This window comes from Tamandua tetradactyla, chromosome 24 (genome assembly GCF_023851605.1).
Source record: "Tamandua tetradactyla isolate mTamTet1 chromosome 24, mTamTet1.pri, whole genome shotgun sequence".
Taxonomy (NCBI): domain Eukaryota; kingdom Metazoa; phylum Chordata; class Mammalia; order Pilosa; family Myrmecophagidae; genus Tamandua; species Tamandua tetradactyla.
Genome location: NC_135350.1, coordinates 3,599,845 through 3,627,067, shown reverse-complemented (window position 1 = coordinate 3,627,067; position 27,223 = coordinate 3,599,845).

Here is a 27,223-nt window from a genome sequence, read left to right as displayed (position 1 = left end):
CTTCCAAACACATGACTCCCCGGTCCAGTTGGGAACAGTGCACTCTCCCGGGCCGCTGCGGCTGGCACCCTTCTGCCACGCTTGGCGCCCCGGGCCGACTAGGAAATTCAGACGGGCGCTCTCCCAGGCTACAGCGGCCGGCGACCCTCCCCGCGTTTGGACCCCCGGGCTGGCTGGCACTCTTCCAATCCGCTTCAGCTGGCGAACCTCCCCCACGGTGGGAGCTTTCCAAAGTTAAAGGACCCACAGACAAATGTGTGCCACGAGCGCCACCTACTGGGCAGGATAAGAAAAACAGAACCCAGAGATTTCACAGAAAAATCTTTCAACCTGTTGCGTCCAACTCCCAGGGAAATCTGATTAAATGCCCAGACGCCAGCAGAAGATAATGGATCACGCTCAGAAAAATGAAAATATAGCCCAGTCAAAGGAACAAACCAATAGTTCAAATGAGATACAGGAGCTAAGACAACTAATGCTGAATATACGAACAGAAATGGAAAACCTCTTCAAAAACGAAATCGATAAATTGAGGGAGGACATGAAGAAGACATGGGCTGAACAAAAAGAAGAAATAGAAAAACTGAAAAATCACAGAACTGATGGAAGTGAAGGATAAAGTAGAAAAGATGGAAAAAACAATGGATACCTACAATGATAGATTAAAGAGACAGAAGATAGAATTAGTGATTTGGAGGATGGAACATCTGAATTCCAAAAAGAAACAGAAACTATCGGGAAAAGAATGGAAAAACTTGAACAGGGTATCAAGGAACTCAAGGACAATATAAACCACACAAATATACGTGTTGTGGGTGTCCCAGAAGGAGAAGAGAAGGGAAAAGGAGGAGAAAAACTAATGGAAGAAATTATCACTGAAAATTTTCCAACTCTTATGAAAGACCTAAAATTACGGATCCAAGAAGTGCAGCACACCCCAAAGAGATTAGACCCAAACAGGCGTTCTCCAAGACACTTACTAGTTAGAATGTCAGAGGTCAAGGAGAAAGAGAGGATCTTGAAAGCAGCAAGAGAAAAACAATCCATCACATACAAGGGAAACCCAATAAGACTATGTGTAGATTTCTCAGCAGAAACCACGGAAGCTAAAAGACAGTGGGATGATATATTTAAATTACTGAAAGAGAAAAACTGCCAACCAAGACTCCTATATCCAGCAAAATTGTTCTTCAAAAATGAAGGAGAAATTAAAACATTCTCAAACAAAAAGTCACTGAGAGAATTTGTGACCAAGAGACCAGCTCTGCAAGAAATACTAAAGGGAGCACTAGAGTCAGATATGAAAAGACAGAAGAGAGAGGTATGGAGAAGAGTGTAGATAGAAGAAAAGTCAGATATGATATATATAATACAAAAGGCAAAATCGTAGAGGAAAATATTATCCAAACAGTAATAACACTAAATGTTAATGGACTGAATTCCCCAATCAAAAGACATAGACTGGCAGAATGGATTAAAAAACAGGATCCTTCTATATGCTGTCTACAGGAAACACATCTTAGATCCAAAGATAAACATAGGTTGAAAGTGAAAGGTTGGGAAAAGATATTTTATGCAAATAACAACCAGAAAAGAGCAGGAGTGGCTATACTAATATCCAACAAATTAGACTTCAAATGTAAAACAGTTAAAAGAGACAAAGAAGGACACTATCTACTAATAAAAGGAACAATTAAACAAGAAGACATAACAATCATAAATATTTACGCACCGAACAAGAATGCCCCAAAATACGTGAGGAATACACTGCAAACACTGAAAAGGGAAATAGACACATATACCATAATAGCTGGAGACTTCAATTCACCACTCTCATCAATGGACAGAACATCTAGACAGAGGATCAATAAAGAAATAGAGAATCTGAATATTACTATAAATGAGCTAGACTTAACAGACATTTATAGGACATTACACCCCACAACAGCAGGATACACCTTTTTCTCAAGTGCTCATGGATCATTCTCAAAGATAGACCATATGCTGGGTCACAAAGCAAGTCTCAACAAATTTAAAAAGATTGAAATCATACACAACACTTTCTCGGATCATAAAGGAATGAAGTTGGAAATCAATAATAGGCGTAGTACCAGAAAATTCACAAATACGTGCAGGCTCAACAACACACTCTTAAACAACAAGTGGGTCAAAGAAGAAATTGCAAGAGAAATTAGTAAATACCTCGAGGCAAATGAAAATGAAAACACAACATATCAAAACTTGTGGGACGCAGCAAAGGCAGTGCTAAGAGGGAAATTTATTGCCCTAAATGCCTATATCAGAAAAGAAGAAAAGGCAAAAATTCAGGAATTAACTGTCCACTTGGAAGAACTGGAGAAAGAACAGCAAACGAATCCCAAAGCAAGCAAAAGGAAAGAAATAACAAAGATTAGAGCAGAAATAAATGAAATTGAAAACATGAAAACAATAGAGAAAATCAATAAGACCAGAAGTTGGTTCTATGAAAAAATCAATAAAATTGATGGGCCCTTAGCAAGATTGACAAAAAGAAGAAGAGAGAGGATGCAAATAAATAAGATCAGAAATGGAAGAGGAGACATAACTACTGACTTCACAGAAATAAAGGAGGTAATAACAGGATACTATGAACAACTTTACGCTAATAAATACAACAATTTAGAGGAAATGGACGGGTTCCTGGAAAGGCATGAACAACCAACTTTGACTCAAGAAGACATAGATGACCTCAACAAACCAATCACAAGAAAAGAAATTGAATCAGTCATTCAAAAGCTTCCTAAAAAGAAAAGTCCAGGACCAGACACCTTCACATCTGAATTCTACCAAACATTCCAGAAAGAATTAGTACCAACTCTCCTCAAACTCTTCAAAAAAATCGAAGTGGATGGAAAACTACCTAATTCATTCTATGAAGTCAGCATCACCCTCATACCAAAACCAGGTAAAGATGTTACAAAACAAGAAAACTACAGACCAATCTCTCTAATGAATACAGATGCAAAAATCCTCAATAAAATTCTAGCAAATCGTATCCAACAACACATTAAAAGAATTATACATCATGACCAAGTAGGAGTCATCCCAGGTATGCAAGGATGGTTCAACATAAGAAAATCAATTAATGTAATACACCATATCAACAAATCAAAGCAGAAAAATCACATGATCATCTCAATTGATGCAGAGAAGGCATTCGACAAGATTCAACATCCTTTCCTGTTGAAAACACTTCAAAAGATAGGAATACAAGGGAACTTCCTTAAAATGATAGAGGGAATATATGAAAAACCCACAGCCAATATCATCCTCAATGGGGAAAAATTGAAAACTTTCCCCCTAAGATCAGGAACAAGACAAGGATGTCCACTATCACCACTATTATTCAACATTGTGTTGGAGGTTCTAGCCAGAGCAATTAGACAAGAAAAAGAAATACAAGGCATCAAAATTGGAAAGGAAGAAGTAAAACTATCACTGTTTGCGGCCGATATGATTCTATACGTCGAAAACCTGGAAAAATCCACAACGAAACTACTAGAGCTAATAAATGAGTACAGCAAAGTAGCAGGTTACAAGATCAACATTCAAAAATCTGTATCATTTCTATATACTAGTATTGAACAAGCTGAGGTGGAAATCAAGAAACGAATCCCATTTACAATTGCAACTAAAAGAATAAAATACCTAGGAATAAATGTAACTAAAGATACAAAAAACATATATAAAGAAAACTACAAAAAAAACTGTTAAAAGAAATCACAGAAGACCTAAATAGATGGAAGGGCATACCATGTTCATGGATTGGAAGACTAAATACAGTTAAGATGTCAATCCTACCTAAATTGATTTACAGATTCAATGCAAAACCAATCAAAATCCCAACAACTTATTTTTCAGAAATAGAAAAACCAATAAGCAAATTTATCTGGAAGGATAGGGTGCTCCGAATTGCTAAAAACATCTTGAGGGAAAAAAACGAAGCTGGAGGTCTCACGCTGCCTGACTTTAAGGCATATTATGAAGCCACACTGGTCAAAACAGCATGGTATTGGCATAAAGATAGATATATCGACCAATGGAGTCGAATAGAGTGCTCAGATATAGACCCTCTCATCTATGGACATTTGATCTTTGATAAGGCAGTCAAGCCAACTCACCTGGGACAGAACAGTCTCTTCAATAAATGGTGCCTAGAGAACTGGATATCCATATGCAAAAGAATGAAAGTAGACCCATATCTCACACCCTGTACAAAAGTTAACTCAAAATGGATCAAAAATCTAAGCATTATGTCTAAGACCATAATACAGTTAGAGAAAAATGTAGGGAGATATCTTATGAAACTTACAATTGGAGTTGGTTTTATGGACCTTAAACCTAAAGCAAGAGCACTAAAGAAGGAAATAAATAAATGGGAGCTCCTCAAAATTAAACACTTTTGTGCATCAAAGAACTTCATCAAGAAAGTAGAAAGCCAGCCTACACAATGAGAGACAATATTTGGAAATGACATATCAGATAAAGGTCTAGTATACAGAATTTATAAAGAGAGTGTTCAACTCAACAACAAAAAGACAGCCAACCCAATTACAAAATGGGAAAAAGGCTTGAACAGACAACTCTCAGAAGAGGAAATACAAATGGCCAAAAGGCACATGAAGAGATGCTCAATGTCCCTGGCCATTAGAGAAATGCAAATCAAAACCACAATGAGATATCATCTCATACCCACCAGAATGGCCATTATCAACAAAACAGAAAATGACAAGTGCTGGAGAGGATGCGGAGAAAGAGGCATACTTATCCACTGTTGGTGGGAATGTCAAATGGTGCAACCACTGTGGAAGGCAGTTTGGCGGTTCCTCAAAAAGCTGAATATAGAATTGCCATACGACCCAGCAATACCATTGCTGGGTATCTACTCAAAGGACTTAAGGGCAAAGACACAAACGGACATTTGCACACCAATGTTTATAGCAGCGTTATTTACAATTTCAAAGAGATGGAAACAGCCAAAATGTCCATCAACAGAAGAATGGCTAAACAAACTGTGGTATATACATACGATGGAATATTATGCATCTTTAAGACACGATAAATTTATGAAGCATGTAATAACATGGATGGACCTAGAGAACATTATGCTGAGTGAGTCTAGCCAAAAACTAAAGGACAAATACTGTATGGTCCCACTGATGTGAACCGACATTCAAGAATAAACTTGGAATATATCATTGGTAACAGAGTTCAGCAGGAGTTAGAAACAGGGTAAGATAATGGGTAATTGGAGCTGAAGGGATACAGACTGTGCAACAGGACTAGATACAAAAACTCAAAAATGGAAAGCACAATAATACCTATTTGTAAAGTAATCATGTAAAAACACTGAATGAAGCTGCATCTGAGCTATAGGTTTGTTTGTTTTTTTACTATTATTATTACGCATATTTTTTTCTCTATATTAACATTCTATATCTTTTTCTGTTGTGTTGCTAGTTCTTCTTAAATCGATGCAAATGTACTAAGAAACGATGATCATGCATCTATGTGATGATGTTAAGAATTACTGATTGCATATGTAGAATGGTATGATTTCTAAATGTTGGGTTAATTTCTTTTTTTCCGTTAATTTAAAAAAAAAAAAAAAAGAGATGTTACCAGAGCTCTGCTGGCACCAGGGCCGAGCCCCATTCCAGATCCTATGATTCCCATGACTGGAACTTATTCAAGGACAAGAAAGGCCAGATGCAGCAAAGAAATTCATTAAGGAGAAAGTACACATTAAAGATGTGCCCTGATTAAGCTATGCTGGGGTTTCATATGCTGGCTTGTTGCTATGTTTTAGGTTAAAGCTACGTGTGGAAAATTCCTAATCTCCTTCTCACTCAACTCCTCCTTTCTTTTTCTTTTTGTTTGTTTTAGCCATTTCTGAGAATTTGGGCAGAGGTCTCCTACACTGAATATACGGCACCTTGTGGTTAATCTGTTTCCTATAGTGTTCTACTTCCTTGCAGCAATCTTAACGCTGAGAACCTTTCTGTTCTGCGCTAAGACTGACCAATGCCCCTGGCCCCCGGGTGATATATTCTCCCCTGCATCATCTTCATGAAAATAAAGAAATACATAAAAATCTTATAAAGAAATGAAATGTACACCCTGATAAAATATAGAAAAAAGACGTATAGCTTGATTTAGCCAAAGATTTACATGGATACATAGATTATGTGGACATAATAAAAAAAAAGATTCTAGGCTTGTAGTTTTTAGATAATTTTGTTTTTGTTTTTGTTTTTGTCTTTCTCGCAAGGCACATTTAAGGCATTAGTGCTTTGGAGGGCTGGGGTTGGAGATGTTATGCATCTGTTCCTTTACAATAAATGTAGGGTGATAACTAGTTTTGATAAACTATCCAATACAAAGACCTTTTATTTTAGAATATTTTATGATCTAGAGTTAGAAAAATATTTTACTTTCATGAAATGAGAAATAAGGGCCTTCACCAATGATAAATTCACAGAGCAGTTATATTTGCCACATAAAATTTTTTCACCAATATTTAGAGCCAACAGGATGGAAAAACTGGTTCTCCAAAGTGGTCATTTTCTGAAGTCAACCTTCTTCAAGAAATGAGAGTCTAATTGAAGTTGAGATTCTTTGTATTTGTTAAGCTACACTATAAACCCTATGTTACAAATGCTGGGTCTTAAGAATACATGTTCATTAGCAATATAGTATGTTCTCAATTTTCTGTTTTCACTCCATTATGGATTACATATGCTTTTTTGTCTGTAACCAGGTTATTGTTTCTGTGTTAAATTATAGGTAATAATCCAAACAATTGAATTATAAGTGGAAATCTGGGACACAATTGCTTTTCACATAATAACTGCTTTTAGTCATTAAGCCTAAATGGCTATTGGTGAAGGAGAGTGTCATACAGCCACACAGGTTTAAGTATGTATCGCTATTATGTATTTTTTTCTGTTTTTTGTTATTTGTTCTCTTTTGCTTTCTGCTTGTTTAATTATGCAATTCTCTTTTCATTTTTTTTTCGCGTAGGCAGGCACCAGGAATCGAACCCGGGTCTCCAACATGGCAGGCGAGAACTCTGCCACTGAGCCACCATTGTCCACCCTCACTATTATATTTTAAGAACATTTTTTCTTTACACATTAACAATGCCAGATTTATATTCATATTCATAACAGTAAAGGTTCTTTTGGATTTTCATTAACTTTACCACATAGAAAAAAATATATCACATAGTATTTTTCTATTACATTATTTTTTCTATCATCTTAAACCTCTAATGTTTATATAACTTACTCACATTTTCTAATTTATTTAAGCATTTATTATTTCTATTGCAGCTGCACAGTGTCCAATATAGCCTTGTAAATTGTTTTGGAGTCAGTTGGAACCGACACTTCACAATATAAAAGATTTCTAGTTATAGAATTTAATACTACTAATAATAGTAGTATTCTGTAAAAGTAGCTTTCCAAGAATTGCATTGTTTAAAACAAATAGCTTTTTTGTACTTCCAAAATCATTGCATTGATTTTGTATCATTTTTGGTTTTGAATATCAACAAAGGTGAAAGGAATGATCTAATTTAAAAACACCATATTACAGTGGAAAAATAAAAACTCTGCAGTGTTACAGTGCAATGCAAGTACAATCCAGTAAGAAGAATCTTGCAGTCCAAAGAGCAATTCACCTACATTGCAATTTCTCTGTAAGAATAGGTCAACGACTCTGTCTAAATATAAAATTATGGAAGTCTTCACTAGAAGATGATAAGGGTACATCTCCTGATGGGAGTGGAATATGTCATCAGCATCACAGATATTTTGATCAAAGTATTTAATTTTGGGGATTCTAACAGCACATTTTAGGGGTTCTTTATAACAATTCACAGTAAAATAGACCATATTAAATGTATATTACCTTTAAAAATGGTAACAATTAACACCAAAATGCTCAGTTCCTTAAAGAAATTTTTTTAATAAACTTTAAAATAGCTATTTTATGCACAAAAAAATGCAGAATTTCTCACCCTTAGGGGTATTTCCATGAGAAAACAAACTCTGTTACTAAGAACTTCAAATATAATTGTCTCTAATTTGGCTTCCTAGAACAAAACGATTTTTGAAACAAATATTACCCCTCTCTCTTTTTATTTTCTTTTCTAAATTACTGAAGCATTTTATTGCTTATTGTTTCTCCTTTAAAGTAACAACAGCGTAAAACATTGTCTCCAGAATATTTTTGGCACTTGAGTTATATATAAGTATAAGAATAGATTTGTTTGAAGAAAAAAAATGGCAATTCAAGGACAAAAAGGATCAGACATACAAGGGATCATGAAAGCCGTGATCCTGCTCTTTATTTGACAAATGTGATGAACATTGCCCAGAAAAATTAGGTAATTTCTTTCCAGGATCCCACAAGTAAAAAGATTGTGCTTCCCAGGAGAATGCTCTATTGACTATAATATTTTACCCAATCTCCCAAGAGTCAAAACAGCAGCAGCAAGAGTTATCCCAAAAACTAAGTTCTTAGATATATAGTTCACCAGCTACTTCATTTCTGATAATAATGTATGCCATTATTGTGAATTACTGATTATATATGTTAATGTTTTATTTTGTTTGTTAATTTTTTAATTAATAAATAAATTTAAAAAATAATGTATGATGTTTTGAAAACTTTAATATACAACATGGATAAAACTGTTGGTAATGATAAATTATATACATAAGCAGAAATTTAACAAGAAATTAACTATAGTTCCTTATCATGTGATGATTCAAAGGACATTTAAATATAGTAAGTTTTAGTGCACTGAGACCAATGCAGTTAGATGCTACTACTACCAAAAAAATGAGGTTACATTACTAGACTAGAGATGCAAAAGGAGTAAATTGCACATATGTAGAGAGAAAACTAATGTTTGAAAAATCAATCCCCTGGATAGTACCGTTTATAATACTTCATATCATGTTAGTTCATCCATTCAAAGAAAATGATATTCATTTATCCTTTAAATGTCAAATATGCAATATTCATTTTCAAGTGGAATGAATACATTAGGGTACATTGTAATGAACTCCTTTCAATTACATTTTATGATTATAACCTTTGTTTCAACAATAATTTAACATTTTAATTAAATTTGCAACTATCTCCATTTCTAAATGATGGTCTTCATTCTTTAAAACTATAATTTAATGAAGTGATTTTCTATACAAATTTGCAAAAGCTAGTTATAAATTTTAATATCATTCTCAGTGACTTAAATCTATATTATTCTCCTTAAAACAAACTTGACCAGATAAAAGTCATGGAATGATTTCTGTGTTCACGCGTATTTGAGTACAGTTTATTGCAGGTGCCATATCTATTAGTACTCAAATGTAAATGCTTTACATTTATGGATAACACAAAACGGTCCATAAGACAAAGTTTGTAATAGTTTGATAGCATAGTTCCAAGATGTTTCTTATATGAGTGGTCCTAAAATTGTTTTGTATATCAGGAGGACTTGTTAATAAAGTTGCTAGATTTAGCAAAAAAAAAAAAGGTATCCAATTGCGTTTGAATTTTAGATAAACAGCAATTTTACTTTTAGTATATATATGTCAATATTTGGTACATGCTTATAACACAAAAATTCAAATTTGACTCAATATCCTGGTTTGCTCCTTGTTAAAAGAGATTGCAGAGCCTCAAGCCCAAAATTTCTGTTTTAGTGTTTCTGGGGCAGGATCCAGGTATTTGTATTTCTAACAGTTTTTTAGATGCTGGTTTTCTGTGGATTATACTTTACGAGCCACATATAAATTTAGGGAAAAAATATCGTTGCTTAACTGCATTATAAAGTAAAGATTTTTATTAACAATATTTGTTTCTAAGGATACAAAAATTACTGAACTACTTAATCATCTGAAAATTTAATGTAAATCAAATGGCTCAGATAATCATATAATTTTGAACTGGGGAAATAACTATAGAATGGGCCTGGGGACCCACTGTACCCACCGTGAGATGGACCTGACCTAAAACTCCATCAGTCACCTGACCTCCATAAGCCCCCACTCTGACTGGTAGACCAGGGTGAGCTTTTGGGTCCCCTGGAATTAATGTCACTTCTGAACCAGTATCTAATAATCCCTGAAATGTCTGATCATTTCCTTTTCCCCAATGCACAGTTACCCTGGTAAAAGGCCATTGGTCTCCTTGGGGAAGGCTTGGAGGAAGATTAACTGTATAAATTTGCGGCAGTTGAAAAGGGTACTCCCCAAAGGGACCTGACTTTCCCTCATTCAAGGGGCTCTGGGTCTGTGTGCTGGTTTGAAAGGATTTATGCACCCTAGGAAACCATGTTTTAATCCTAATCAATCTTATAGGAGAAATGGTTTCATCTAATCCCTACTCAGCACTATAGGTTGGAAACATGACTGGGTTGTCTTCACAGAGATGTGACTCAATCAATTGTGGCTATTAAACTTGATTAGATGGAGACGTGTCTCCACCCATTCTATGTGAGTCTTGATTAGTTTACTGGGATCCTATAAAGAGAAGACTTTTTTTTTGGAGAGAATGCCTTCTGAGAATGACCAGAAAGACACAGCAGAGCTAAACAGAGCCACAAGGCCAAGAGAACCACAAAATCCACTAGCCACTGACCTTTCGAGAGTCCTAGGGAGCAGAGAAGGACAACAGAACGACAAGAGGCATGAAGCAGAGTCCACCAGCCAGCAATGTTTGGAGATGAAGGAGAATGCCCCTCGGGAGCTTCATGAAGCAAGAGGCCTGGAGAGGAAGCTAGCAGAAGATGCCATGTTCACTACGTGCCTTTCAAGATGAGAGAGAAACCCTGAACTTCCCTGGCCTTCCTGAATCAAGGTATCTTTCCCTGGATGCTTTAGGTTGGACTTGATTTAATCGGAGATTTTCATGGCCTTAGACCTATTAACTTGTAACTTAGTAAACCCCTCCTCTTAAAAGGCATTCCATTCCTAGTATATTGCATTCCAGCAGCTAACAAACCAGAACAGTCTGTAAACTCTCTCAAGTCTGGAAATTGATTAAGGGGTTGTGACTCTCAGTTTTTGCAGTTCAAGTTGGACTTCTGTTCACTTGATCTAGAGCTCTTCTGCTTATACAGCTCAAACAGGAATTTAGTAGACTCCCCTTCTATTGTACTTTTAGGAACCACATGACCTATTAGCCAGCATCACAAGTCTCTTCGAGTCAGATTATTTTGACTCCTGCTTTGAGTCTGCTGTCCATTATGACAGCCATGTCCACCTTGTCTCTGGCAATTGAGTGATGCCACCTGGCTTCTGCCAACTTGGGATTCAATCATCCGCATTCTGTTTAAGGGTTCCAGCTCAGTGACAACAGTTCCTACAGGAATATCCGACCTACAGAGAAAGGTGAATACAGAGCTCTCTAGGGATGATGGCACTAGTCTCACAACTGTATTTCTCACAGTTATGGTAAAAGGTGCATCATATGGACATTCCTGGGGTGTATGAGCAGGCTATCCATGATAAATCCACTCTAACGTTCCAATCTCTCTAAGCCTCTGGATCTCCTCATCTACATTATACCAGGTCAGGTCTGGCATTTTAACTTCCAGTAATGTTGGCCACCTTTTGATTCTTGTTTCAGCCAACCATCCAAACAAATTGTTATTGACTTTTCTTACCCCTCAGACTATAACATTGAATGCAGAATCTCTGCTTAGTGGGCCCATATCAATAAATTCAACCTGATCCAGCCTTATATTCTTCCCACCATCAGCCCACACATTTAAAATCCATACCTACACATATTTCCCTGATTTATGTCTATATAAATTAGAAAATTCATGCAGTCCTTTTGGAGTATAGCATACCTCCTCATGGGTGACATTTTGTACCTCACTTTTTGTGGCCTGTTGGGACTTTAGTCTAGTTATAGGTCTAGAAGAAAAGAGGAGTGGTAAGGGTGAGTCATGTAAATAATTAGAAGTATCTTCAAGCCAATTGCTTCAGAGCATTCATTTGCAATTTCATCTGGTGAAACAGGATTAATCGCTTTAGGCAGAGGAGCACGGGCTGTTTCCCATGGTGGGTAATTACATACTTCACAGGCACTGAAGCTTTAATCTCTTCAGGTAAAAGTTGGGTGACCAACTTTGTCCTCAGGGCAGACTATTACAGGGTTATCTAGAGAAGACTTAGCACAATCTAGGGTTTCATTGTCTCCATAGGCACCATTATCAATCCACATGTGAATATCCCATTTTTCAGGGCCCCAGTCTGTATTAGTTAGGGTTCTCTAGAGAAACAGAGTCAGCAGGAAATATCCATAAGTATAAAATGTATAAAAGTGTCTCATATAACCATGGGAATGCAGAGTCCAAAATCTGTGGGGCAGGCTATGAAGCTGAAGACTCCGATGGAGAGTCTAGACGAACTCCGCAGGAGAAGCTCAGTAGCCAAAGTAGTAAAAACAGACTGTGTCTTCTGAATCCACCTTAAAAGCTTTCCCTTGATTAGGTTAAACATCAATCATGGCAGAAGACACTCCCCTTGGCTGATTACAAATGGAATCAGCTGTGCATGCAAACAAAGTAATCGTGATTTAATTGTATGAAATGTACTCATAGCAACAGACTGGCCATCACTAGCCTAAACAGACACATAGGTACCACCACCTGGCCAAGTTGACACATGAACCTGACCATGACAGTCCACCCCTTGTTAATTTGGTAGCTATACTCATCACCTTAAACCATACCTAAGTTCTAAATAGAAAACAATAAAAGGCACATATTTTCCTCACTTAACAATACTTAACAGCCCTGCATACAACTGGAAACACATTAAATTTCCCCAAAAAATGATGCAAGTTCTTGGGTAATATTCATTCTTAAACTTGATATCTTACAAACTAAATAGTGTAACATAAACAAAACATCATGCATTAGTTAGGGTTCTCTAGAGAAACAGAATCAACAGGAAAAACTCACAAACATAAAATTTATAAATGTGCCTCATATAACCGTGGGAATGCAGAGTCCAAAATCCACAGGGCAGGCTATGAAGCTGACAATTCTGATGTAGGGTCTGGACGAACTCCACAGGAGAGGCTTGCTGGCTGAAACAGAAAGAGAGCTTGTTTCTTCTGAATCCTCCTTGAAAGGCTTCCAGTGATTAGATTAAGCATCACTCATTGCAGAAGACACACCCCTTGGCTGATTACAAATGGAATCAGCTGTGGATGCAGCTGACATGATCATGATTTAATTCTATGAAATGTTCTTATCGCAACAGACAGGCCAGCACTTGCCCAACCAGAAAAACAGGCACCACCACTTGGCCAAGTTGACACATGAACCTGACCATGACACATCATTACAGTCTTCATTTCTGTAAGTGATTACATTGTCATAGTTTAGATTTGTCACTACCTTCCTCCACTACCAATTCTATGTTCCCTTTACCCTCAGCAAGCACTTCAGCTGGCCATGGTTCTTTGCCTGGTGGGGTAACCCAAACTTCATTCCTGAAGTTTTAGAGCCATTGGTAGTCTTGCCTGGATTGGATTGTTGCATTTTTCCATTGATTTTAATCACAGGGCATGGTAGTATTAAAAGACACCCTAGGTGATCTCCTATATTCCAGGAAAACTCTTTTTTGCCTCCATTGTGCGGTTACAGTCCTACTTCCCACTGATAGTCAGGGTCAATCATCCCAGCCAGTAATGTAATCCCCTTCTTGGCTTGTTGATCCAGGGGCATGAGTGGCCCAAAGTGACCAGGTGGCAGTCTTAGATTCCAGTTCAATGGAAACACTGTTGTTTCTCCTGGTGGAAACACTCCCCCTTTTGGAACTAAAACCTGTAGACCAGCAGAGCTCAGGGTGGTAGGGACAGGAAACAAAAATTTTCCTAGTGGATCACTAGGGGTAATAGTCAGTGGTGCCACTCCCATTTCCACCCCTTGGTTCCTGGACCCATGGATCCTGGCTATGGAAGAAACAGCGCCATACAGTGGAGGCTGATTCAGAGCATACACAGCTTCCTGGAGAATATTACTGCAGCCCTACAAAGTTTTGCCACCTACTTGACACCATAATTAACTTTTCAAAAGCCCATTCCACCATTCTGTCAATCCAGCTGACTCTGGATGATGGGGAACATGGTAAGACAATATTTTCTGCACAAATAAAAATGTTTCCTTCTGCCAGCTATGTTGGTTTTAAAGGATCATTTAAAAAAAATAAAAAGATAAATTCATTATTCTCCTATAAATACAAAAGATGTCAAAGACTTTAAGTTATTAATTAACATGGAACCAGGAAGATGTTTCACCCTGTTCAAAGGAAAATCCAGAGCAGGCAGAAACAGACCATTTGGAAAGCTAAAATGAATTTGCTTAATAGAGGCAAAATCGGTTTCATTCACCTTGAAAAAGGGAAGTCAATTGAATCTCAACCAGGAAAATAAAATCATTTGCATGTCAATGGAAGAGATTTATTTGTATTTGGATCACTTTTCTACAATTTGTAGGGTTTGAAGTAGCTCAAAGACATGGAAAATCTCAGGAATCAAAGAAACAAGCAAACAAATAACGTAGGGGATGTGCTAAACAGTGTCTAGCTTCCACTGAAGATATTCAATAAACTCTTCCGTCCAATTTGAAGTTTTTCATAATTTCCTTTCCATTGCATTTGACCTACTGTTTCAGTTTGTTAAAGCTTCCAGAATGCAATATATACTAGAAATTCATTGCCTTTTACAGTGGGGATTTATTAACTTAAAATTTGCAGGTCTAAGACAATGAAAATGTCCAAATTAAGATATCAAGAGAAAGATAACTTTGTTGAGCATCTGCGGTTCCTCTGTCACATGGGAAGGTATATGGCAACATCTGCTGGCCCTTCCCTCTTGGGTTCTGGTTTCAAATGGCTTTTTCTCTCTCAGCTCATGTGGGTATTTGCTTGTTTCTCCAAGGGCATTGTACCAGTTTGAATCTGCTGTGTACCCCAGAAAAGCCAAGTTTTTAAATCCTCATTCAGTATTGCTGGGTAAGATCTTTTTTATCATTTCCATGGAGATGTGACCCACCCAGTTGTGGGTGGTAACTTTTGATTGGATGGTTTCCATGGAGATATTTCTCCACCCATTCAAGGTGGGGTTGTGCCGGGGATTAACTCAGCCGGGCAGCGGACTGGTACACTGGGTGGTTTTGGGGGCGAGCTCGCAGGGAATTAACCTGGGTAAGCTGGAGCCGGCGCTTTCCCCAGCCGGCGGTCGCGAGAAAAGTCTTCACTGAGGCCAGATTCGGGTTAAAGCTTTATTGATACACACCGGGATGGGCCACCCGGGAACCCGAGGAGTGAGACGTCTGGGGTCCGAAGACCCCGGGGCTCGGACGACCCAGAGCGGGGGTAAGGGTGGGGCTTAAGTACTCTCGGGGAGGGGTGGAGTCTTGGGCGCACACGTCAGGGGGAGACAGCCACTCACACAAGCTTAGCGGCAGTTGCTAGGCAGAAGGGTATGTTTCGGGGATAGGGAAGTATAGAGAATAACAGGAAGGCCTGTTGTTTTGTGGTGGGCTATGGAAATGGGCGGTCTACGACAAGAGGGGGAAGGGGGGAACAGTGAGCTAGGTTACAGATATGGGGGGCAGAGAGTGAACCTAGAGAGGGAGAGAAACATTAAAAAAATTTAAGTTTGGCTAGGCTCCAGTCCCTGAGAAATACGCCACAGGGTTGCTTCCTGGAGCCCTTTAAGAGGGAACCATTTTGGAAAAAGCTTTAGAGCCACCAAAACTGACTAAGTTAGCAGAACGGAGAGAGCCCCAGGGAAGCCACTGAAGAGAAAGTTAACACATCTTGCCATGTGCCTTTCCAGATCAGAGAGAAACCCTGAGTGTTATCAGCCTTGTTGAACCAAGGTATCTTTCCCTGGATGCCTTATAGGGAACATTTTTATAAACTTGCTTTAATTTGGACATTTTCATGGCCTTGGAACTGTAAATGAGCAAAGTAATAAATTCCCCTTTTTAAAAGTCATTACATTTCTGATATATTGCAATCTGGCATCTTTTGAAAACTAGAACAGGATTTTCTCTCTAAGTGTTTTCTTTTTTCCTGGATAAAAGCTTACTGTCTTTTATCCTCTTCAGAAAGGATACTAGTAAAGGATTAAGATCCCCCTTTAATTGGGTGGGTCACATCTCGATTCAAATTGCATAAAGGTCTCACCCACAATAGGTCTGCCCCCACAAGACTGGCTTAAAAGAAGATAGTCTTTTCTGGGGTACATATCATATTCAAATGAGCACACTTATTCTCTCTTTAATATAGGCTTGGTCAATCATGGTTAGGATTTCTGCCTGGTGTTTTTATTGGTCTGAAGTAGAGACATCTCATTTAATCTTCATTTGATACATTGAATGCTTCCTTTGGAAATATTTGAAATTTTTATAGATAGTATTATCATTTGGTTGATTCATTGAGTAGATTAAAATGTATATTTATATATTAGAATGCAAATACCAGACAATAAAACAAAAATCGCAGCTTGAGAACTGAGAAAATTTACATTTAAAAAGAAAATCTGACTTATGGAAAAGAAAATGAATTCTCTTTCTAAAAAGTTGTCCATACTTTGCTATTTCTCTGATGGAGGGCTCCGGTCTCCACTGCTACAGGCCAGGAGGCTGGGGAAAGGGAAATGGTAGCTGCTGCCAGGAGGGTGGAACTAACTTGATTCAGATAGTTTCTACCGGTTCACTAGTTGTTTTCGTGGAGTGACTGATTCCCAGGGCTTCCTACTCTTCTGGTTTTCCACAACCCTCCCTTCTTTACAATTTTTTTTTTTTGTATGTTATATGACAGGGTCACAGTTCATTCTTTTTCCATGTGGATATCCCGTTATTGCAGCACCCTTTCTTGAATTTGTGTTTAGTTGGCTTTTGCTTGTTTGTTTTTTTGGGGAAGTGCATGGCCAGGGAATCAAACATGGGTCTCCTACATGGCAGGCAAGAACTCCGCCACTGAACTACCCTTGTACCACTGCTCCTTTACTTTTTCTTTCTTTTTTTTTTTCATGGACAGGCACTGGGAATTGAACCCGGGTCTCTGGCATGGCAGGCAAGAACTCTGCTGCTGAGCCACCATGGCCCGCCTCCTCCTTTACTTTTGGAAAAGCATTCTTTCCTTGCTTTCCTCAGGTATTTTCATGCATTTGTTTCTAGATTCTTTTGTCTTGTTGAATCCCTGCTGAGAAGTGAAAATGTTTGCTCAATAAAGATGTCATTCAGGGCAGAGTGATGATTTTTTTTTTTTTTTTTTACAAAGTCTGCTTCAAGTACACTGAGTAAATTAGTGAAAATCAATACTCTTCTATACAAGACCAAAATATTTAAAAAAAGAATTTATTTTTTTGTAGTGGTTGCTGGACTAGAGGCAAGGAAGAACAGCTAAATATGTTCAGGAAAACACTCCCATTTTGTTTCTGAGAGGTTCAAAAGCACTTTCTATGAGGGATTAAGGAAGGTAAAACAAAGTTCCTTCAGAATTTTTTATTTCAAAACAAGTTTTTTTTTCCTACTTCTTATGTCATCGAAACACAAATATAAAAGCAACATTGTTGTTCTGCTCATAAATACTTAACTTCAACAGTATAGCCATGTGATCCTGAGCATAAGGGGTAATGCTCAAGTCTTAGTTGACCCATCGAATACAGAGAAACTAGTAAGGGGGCATGCACTTTGTAAATATGTACACACTAAGCGTTAAGAAATGTGTGAAGAAAAGCCATATCTTACGTCATTTTTAATTTTTTGTGGCATATTCAATAGCAGCACATTAGATTCTCAATAATTATTAAATGCAGGTTTAATATTATTGGATCATAAAAGACTTTAATACAAACATTTTACTTTAAGTATTATACCTACACCCTAGTCATCCCTAGAACAATTGAATGAATAAGACCCTTATTCTTAAAATTGTTGCTAAATAAATTTAATGCAATTTTGTCCTCTATTCACTTGGAGTTATTGGAGACAGAATGTTCTTGTGGAACCTTCAGTGAATTGTCTCTACATATACATATACATACACACACAAATACTCGCACACATGCACATAGACATACACATAGTACAGACAGAAAGTGAGAGAGAGAGGGGATTCCATAAAAATTTAAATGAGGAATATATTTGACACATTCTTTTCCACATTTTTCTGCAGATATTTACAAATTTCAGTCCCCAACAATGCCATAGTTGGTACCTAGATGTAACTGCTCTTCAATAAATACCTAGTAAATGAATCAATTAATTACAGTATGGTAAAAATACATTTTCTCAATGGCAAGGTGCCCATAATTGTGTTAGCTATCTGAAATTTTGTTCAGCAATTATATATTCAGAAATAGCTGATCATGGCAGGGAAAAATAATTTACTCATTATTTTATTCTACAGACATTTTTTAAGCACCACCTAATTGCCAAGGCAGTTATCAAAGGGGGAAAAACTTACCATATAAAAAGGCAGAAGTAAATTACTATAAGATGGAGAAATAGCAATTTCACTAAACATAAATGAAATATCTTTCAAAACCCCAAATATATAATAATATTATTTAATATTAAATATTGTTTTAGTTTGTAAGCTTCTAGAATGCAGTATACCAGAAATGGAATGGTTTTTACAAACAGAATTAATAACTTACAAGTTAACAGTTCTAAGTCCATAAAAATGTCCAAACTAAGGCATCCGGAAAAAGATACCTTAATTCAAGGAAGGCCAATGGGTCTGAAACACCTCTCTCAGCTGGGAAGTCAGGTGGCTAGCAACTGCTGTTTCCTTGCTCCTGGACGTCTCTGTTGGGTTCCTCATTTTGCCTCTGCAGGGCTGGCTTTCATCTCTTGGCTTCCTTTGGCTATCTCCATGTTCTGACTTGCTTAACAACTCATGGCAACATCTGCTGGGTTCCAAGCATCTCCAGACATCCATATCTCTGTTTTCTGAAGCAACGTCTCCAGGCATCTACATCTGCTCCACCTATCGGCTCTGCCAACTCTGTCATTTCTCAAAATGTTTCCTCCCTTAAAAGACTTCTGTAAACTAATGAAGACCCATCTAGAATCAGTGGAGTCAAATTTCCATCTAATCAAAATGTCACACCCACAATTGGGTGTGTCACATCTCTGCAGAGATAATATAATCACAAGTTTCTGCCACCAGAATTTTGAATCAGGATGAAAAGAAATGGCTGCCCCCACAAGATTTTTTAATATTTTTTACTATTTTTAAACCTTCTATGGAAATGGCACTATGATAGATACTAAAATATCTTTTCATTAATGTTAATTTTGATATGATTTTCTATGTCACTGGCCAACACACTACAGCCCATAGGCAAAGTCCAGCTCACTTTCACTTTGTGTAAATAAAATATTACTGGAACACAGCCACACCTACTTATTTAAATATCATCTGATTGCTTCCCTAATAAAAAGGTCAACTTGAGTAGTTATGACAGAAATTATGACTTGCAAAGATGAAAATATTTACAATCTGACTCTTTACATAAAATGTTTGCATACCTTTGTTCTATTGCATCAATTTGAACAATACTAAAATTGAATTGAAATTAAGTATTTAATTACAATTAAAATATATTGCAACAAAGAGGTATATTTTAATATACTTGTTTATTTTTAAAAATCCAATAGAGTTAATGCTTAAATAAAAACCAGTTCAAAACAGTTCTTTGGCACCACGTTTCTCAGTTAACTATAGATTAAATATCAATAAATTCTCTTAGAGCAATCAAATGACCTTCAGCTGACTAACAGAAACTGTGTACATGCAAATTAAATATATATTTAGGCAATCTAATTGGAAGTATTACCTAGGTCACTTTATTGATTTGACTGACAATTTTAAGTGTGTAATACATCAGTTTCTATTGTCTAATGCAATAGCAACGCTCTTTAATAGAACATTGTTAAATCATAAATGCCTAGAATAACATTTTCTAAACAGATAGATAATGGTCTTATGCAATTATACAGATCATTCTATGTTTAACTAGGACCATGCCTGCACTCCAACTCACTAGAAAAATGCATGCTAGGAATAAGTCTAATTTTCTTTCCCTAACAATTAAGTCAATTAGATATTGGACTTACAAACAAGGTCATTATAGTAATTTTATATCCCAATTCTACTAAAAAGCCAATATTCTACTCATTTGAGCTACTTAGAAAGAACAACAAAAGCTATAACCCCCAAAGAAAGTATAGCAGTGCTATTTTAACACAGAAATAGCTACTGAAGCGAAAATTATAGTCTTTCTTTGAGCATTATTCCATACTGGAAGAAGGTTAGGCCACTTAAATTAGTTTATAGCACATCAGGACAATGCCATAGATAAAGTAAATGTTTTAACTATAAAAATAATGATGATGAGAAATATATAAATAAGTTATTTCATGATTACACTTGCAATTAGACCAATTAGTTCTATAAAATGCATGCTGAAATGTGTGTTGATCTTGCATAGAATTTTAAAGTTCTTTATCTATTTTACTAAAATTCTCATTTAAAATTTTTACATGGTACATATGTTTCCCTACTATAATTATTGCTAAGTTATAAAATGTTCTTAGAATCAAAATTATTTAATTTGTTTCAACTCAGTTCATTACATTTATATTGTGAAATTTTCATTCGTCTGGTCTAAAACAGTTTCTTAGCTATCTGTACAGCCATTTAAACAATGTATTTACAATATTGATGTATCAATACTTTGAATGATAGTATTATGTATGTACACTCCATTATCTCAAGCAGCTAGTCAAAATTTTGGTTCCGAAAAAGCATACAAATCAGGAAAAATATTTTCCATTTTATAAAGAGTAATTAAGTGGATTGGCAAAGAAATAGTATGCAATTCTAATTAATGTCTTCTAAAATAACTTTGATATTAGACAGCATGTTTAATTCCTTCCTTCCTAGACAACAAAAAGGTAGTTTTGCTCAAAATTGTTTTGAATCACCAGTCTCTGAACTGTAATTTTAATATATGCTAAACTGAGCTAGAAAAATAGCAGACTCTCACCATCTGAAATAATCATGCTTATAAGTTATAAAATTTGTTTAAGAATTCAGGAATTTCTAACTGTGATAACACTTTCAATGCCTCATTCCCAGCCCATCCCTCCCAATCCCTAAAGTATCCAGAGGTATTCCAAATGGTCTTTGAATCTATAAATTTAAAATAAGGTGAGAGAAATGAACATACTTGAACTCCAGCAAGAATTTAATAGCTATATGTTTCAAGGGCTAGCATTATAAAACAGAAAAATGGCTATTCTTTTACTACTCTGATAATAGTGCTGATTGGATAAAATTTGTCAGAAAGAATAAACCTATCAAAAAGGAGTTCATTGTTATTCATGGAAATAGTAATTCCACCAGGTTGCTGGAAGTAGGAATGAAATTGCAATGAATTGGTAGGTCAACAAGTGTTAAAGAATCAAATGTAGGTAAATTTATGAATAAATTGGGCTGTAATACAGATCTGAGAGCTCTAATTATGAGGGTCAGGGGATGTAAGAGGATTGTGAGAGTATATACAGTTGTTTATGAGAATGAAGAAGGTATGAGGCACTAGTTTAAGCCATTTAATACAGTGAGATGATTTAAAAAAATACTACCCTTAAAAAGTTAAGAGCATAGTGGTGTAGAGGTGGCTGACCTCCAGGACACAGGTGATCAGCAACTGAAAGGAGGAAACTTACCTATAACAATGAATCGGGAGAAGCAGAAAAGAGTGAATGCCAATATATAATTTGGAGATTTAATGACAGGGTGTTGGATTCTACTTTCTCTGAGAAGAGAATTGAGTTTCTTATTACAGAATTTTTAGCTTTAGATGTTTAGAGAAAGAGCCATTAAAAAATAACTATTAGAAGAATGTGAGAGAAATAGATGATGTGCTTACAAAATTGAGGACATAATTAAGGTCAATACTTCTTAATTTAAAATGGCAAAAATCTTTAAGGGCACATGGGATGGGAACAGAGAATTAGAAACAGTGTCCATATGGAGTTTCCCAGGATTGAGGTTTTACCAGGTGAATTCAAAAGAAGGACAATAGAAAATGAGGGTTGTTTTTTGATAAGAGAGTACACAAAGTGATGCGCCATTGTACTGAAGCTGAAAAGCTGAAAAAACATGAATTTAAGAGAAAATTCATTGAAAACTAATAAAACAGAAACAAACAATAGAAAAGTTAGGAGTGTCACATGATTGGAGCTCTTGATAAGGTCAAGGAAAGAATATGGTGGGGGTGACTGATAAGCAAAAGCTGAATTAAAAGATGGGATGTTCAAACTTGATATTTCAGAAACATAGGATCTCAACATGATTAAAAGGGACAGAATATATCAGGCGTTGCAACGGTTGCTCAGTGGCAGAATTCCCGCCTACCATGCCGGAGACCCAGGTTCGATTCCCTGAGCCTACCCATGCCAAAATAAAAAAAAAAGAATGTATCATTAAGCATGGACATAAAGGAATACTCAGTGTCTATGAACATGTCAAGCAACTAAGAAGCTGGGTACGGTTTGATATTCCAGATAGAATTTAATGTCAGCAAAGCTGATGGCAAGTCTGCAAAAATAGAGTGAGACATAAGCTAAGTTCCAAAATCAACAATGAATGAAATACATTTACCTTCAGTGGCTAGGTAGCTTTTACCTCAGCGGGACCAGGCTACTTTAGAAAGGGATGGGGGAAAGGGGGGCCTAGAAGGAACACTGGCATCAGGCAGAACTCAATTCTCACCTTCCTGAGAGGGCAGCAGAGGAAAGCATGTGACTAGACTCAGTTACAGCAAGAAGATCAAAGAAGTTAGGAAGGAGAATTTGATTTCCAAGGAACAGAGATGGCAGAACGTGTGGTGGGATTATCTGTGTGTAGATGAGAGGGAGTTTGGGTGACAGGAAAGGAATTACAGGCTGATACATGAAATAAAGTGTAGAGGAGGATATAAAGTTACAGGGGCTCCCATCCTCATAATGATCGCAGGTAATAGGAATATTAGTCAAAACAGTACCCCAGTGGATTAGATCACCAAGAAGACGGTCAGTAGTGACCTGCATGGACTGTATCCTGATAGTTATGGGAATTCCAGTCCACCTGGGGGAACGGTGGTTTCAATTCATTGTGGATTCTGGGTGTATCCTGCAGCCCTTGTTAGTGAGTCAGCAATTACCTCTGCTTGTATTCAGGCTCCTAGAGCTAGAGGCTTGAATATATAACTTCAAGAGAAATAAATACATAAAAACAGATAAAAATGTATCTTCAAAAAAATTAAATAAATAAATAAACAGATGCAAACTATATCATGTCTCCATACAAATACATTTGCTGAAATGCACTTTAATTATTATGTTAATTATATTAAAATTTATTATAAAATTATAATATAATATAATATAATTGTATTATAACACATTATCATATCATATTATAAGATGAATAAGAAATGAAAGATCATTCTATATTGGTAAACATTATAAACAAGAGTGAAAGCATAAGCATAACAAGAGTAACGCACCTTTGTGCCAAATAACATCTCAGGACCCCCAAAATGATTTTTCATTAAATTTTGAGAAAAACTCAATTGTTAAGGTGTATTTAACAGTACAATAATGCTATTAGGTATCAGATATAGCACAAAGAGGCATTATGATTATACAAATGAGCAAATAATTTGTAAAGAAATGAATAAACACATAAAAGATTTGGGAATAGCAACGCTTCTCTAGTGTATTGAAAAGAAATATATCGTATGGGGCAGGAAGTAGGAAGCCGTCAGCGACTGGAGTCCAAGGACAAATTCATCTGTTTTTCTCCCATAGAATGTATAAATCTCCCATTCTTTCCCTCTGTTTTTCCTTTTCATCCTTTTCCTTATTATTTCACATCATCTTTGCTTTTATGTGCGCATCTGCCTGTTAATCTCTTTCTATAAATGAATTATTTTAGCATGCCCAGTTTCTATTGAGCCATAATCTCTATTTGTACTTGGCCAATATGACTTTTTAGCCTCTTTCTCAACAACATCATCTAGACATTTCAATTTTCTCTGCTAATTAGCACATTCTTCCTATATTTCTTTGTTTGTATGTCTAAGAGTGTCTGATAACCTCTTTTCTTTTTTTTTTTTTAAGCTACCTCACAAAGACACTGGCAGTCCATTGTTGACTATTGAATCAGGTATGTTCAGATAAATTGTGTACAAAGTATTTGTTCTAGTTTGCTAGCTGCCGGAATGCAACACACCAGAGACGGATTGGCTTTTAATAAAAGGGGATTCATGTTGTTAGTTCTTCAGAGGAAAGGCAGCTAACTTTCCACTCAGGCTCTTTCTTACGTGGAAGGCACAGGATGGTCTCTGCTGGTCTTCTCTCCAGGCCCCTGGGTTCCAACAACTTTCCCTGGGGTGACTTCTTTCTGCATCTCCAAAGGCCTGGGCTGAGCTGCAAGTGCTGAGATGAGGAATGCCGAGCTGCTAGGCTGTGCTACAATGCGCTCTCTCATTTAAGCACAAGCCAATTAAGTCAAACATCACTCATTGCAGCAGACACGCCTCCTAGCCAACTGCAGATGTAATTAGCAACAAATGAGGTTCACGTACCATTGGCTTGTGTCCACAGCAACAGAACTAGGTATGCTCACCTGGCCAAGTTGACAACTGAATTTAACTAACACAGTATTGCTTTATATTGTAGCAAGGCCTGAAGGCTGAAGGCAGGGCATATTTCATAGTAGACATATTCATTCAAAAAGAAAAAAGATTAATATTTCAAGACATTTTGATTTTGTACCATAGAAATTGAGAATCTACTTTTTTTTTTCCTTTGAACAAACACAACAGTAATTGTGTAAAGAATGCACCATGGCTGGCAAAAGCATTAATTATACTGCCTTTATATTCTGAGCTCAATGAAATAAAATGAGAAATTGATAATATACATAATTAGGCTCCATGTGAAGGTGTAGAAGATAATTTTTAGGACGTCATCTCTGCACTTGACTATTCTGATACAACATCAATCCCAACCCAAGGTTTTGACTAAAATTTGAAGCTCATCTTTAATCTGGCAACAGAGAAAAGCTATATTCCACAACTTTTACACTGTGTTCTTTCTTAAAATCACTTCCATCTGGTACTTAGCAACAGTTTTGTTTTGTTTTTTATTGGTGGATCATTGACTGAAAAATTTGGTGCTCATTCATTTCTCTACATTATCTACTATGTATCCCTTAGTTTAAGGCAGATCAAAAGAGACAGTTCACCTGGAGATCATCTTGATGTCTCCATACAAATACGTTTGCTGAAATGCACTTTATTATGTCAATAACTGCCTACAGAGTGTGGTGTGTAGAAATGTTCTATGATCACAAGAAAACTTTACTGCAATACAGATGCTATTGAAGAAGTTATTTAGTACATTGCACAGAGTCCATCTGATGACAGCACAAGGCAATTTTCACTATGGTATGTTAAAATTTTATATATACTGAAAATGATGTATCAGATATTGTGGTAAATAAGGTGACATACTCAGAATTTAAAATAAGACAGTTGTTTGCTGAGAATCAAATGTATATAAAAGTGAGTGTGAGCATATACAGGCTAGAGGAGTATGTTCTCAACTCCTCAGCTACCAGGCACAGTCCTATTGTATTGCATGGATGCAACAAAAGGGTCTTCTGAGGAAGTGACTCTGCTAATCCGGAACCCCATCCTGAGCACAGGGCTACACTTTCTTGTAGTTCATTGTAGCCTTGAGGCTGGTCCCCACAACACAATATTTGTGGAAGTGATGTTTGACTCTACAGACCATGGTGTTTTGGAAGAAACTGTGTCTCCCTACACTCTTTTACTTTGACTTATGGAAATAAGAACTTAAGGGATGGCTCAACTACAAATAGGAAGGACTTCATGTCCTTAAATCACCCAGAAAATAGCTGCCTTCCACTATTTTGCTATTAGTGGAAGTCTTCTCGTTACCGCAGCCTAAAATTTGGGGGTCTTCTCGTTACCACAGCCTCATTTCCTATAACTAATAAAATTTAAAGATTATGTTTTGGTCAACAGGGAGGAGTGAGCATGTGAGACCTGGAGAAAGAAAGGAGATCTTAAGATATACAGGTCTGTCTTCTATAAGGTATGCTTCCTTCTTTATTGACCCAGTTTCTCTTCACATGTCAACCAGAAAAGCTTTAGGTGAATGAGATGATGCCCAGAAAGTACTTAGTGGAGTTCATTTTCTAGAGTTCAAGAGTTAAGATGCTATCTTCTGGAATAACTGTTGTTACTGTTGTTTTAACAACCATTATAGCAAAATCCAATGATCACAACTACATCTACTGAGGGTATTTTGTTTGGTGAGCCTTTCCATTTGCTTATCTTTTGTTTCATTTTTGTTTCACTTTTTTTGTTATGTGTTTCTATTAGCTACATTAATACAAGAACATAAAAAATAAAACATTCTGTCTCTGGTTAGTTGTAACATTCTACCACTTTACTCCTGTGCAATGATAAGTAAGACATATGTTCATATGAGATACTGAAAAAACTGCATCTATCACAGGAGGGTACCAATGCCTGCCCATCCTGCTCAGGATGACTCCTATATAGCAGGTCAAAAGAGTGCTTGACCACATCTAATGATCCATGAGGGTGGTCTTGTAGAAACAAAGAAAATAAATTCAATCTATAGGACAATTGAAATCTGAATTAAAAAGAAATATAATAAAAACAATTTGTAGAGAACTAGAAATTCACTGGAGGAGCATTCTCCAATGAATAGCAGAGATCATCATGTTGACCAGCAAAGAAGACAAAGCAATCCTTACAGAGTAATTATCTTTGATGTGAATGAAATTTGAATAGTCACAGTAATGTGGGCCATATACACTGATTTTTAAGTTTTATAATCAACTTAGAGGAAAAGTATGGAGGATTTTACAATGGTTACAACTGCGGCAAAATAAATATATTTTATTTTATTATTATTATATTATTGATTTATTCTTCCAGCTGTGAGAGTCTGGGAAGTCAAAGGTGATGGAGAGAGGAGTAAAATAAAGGGGGTCACTACAAAATGAGAGAATTA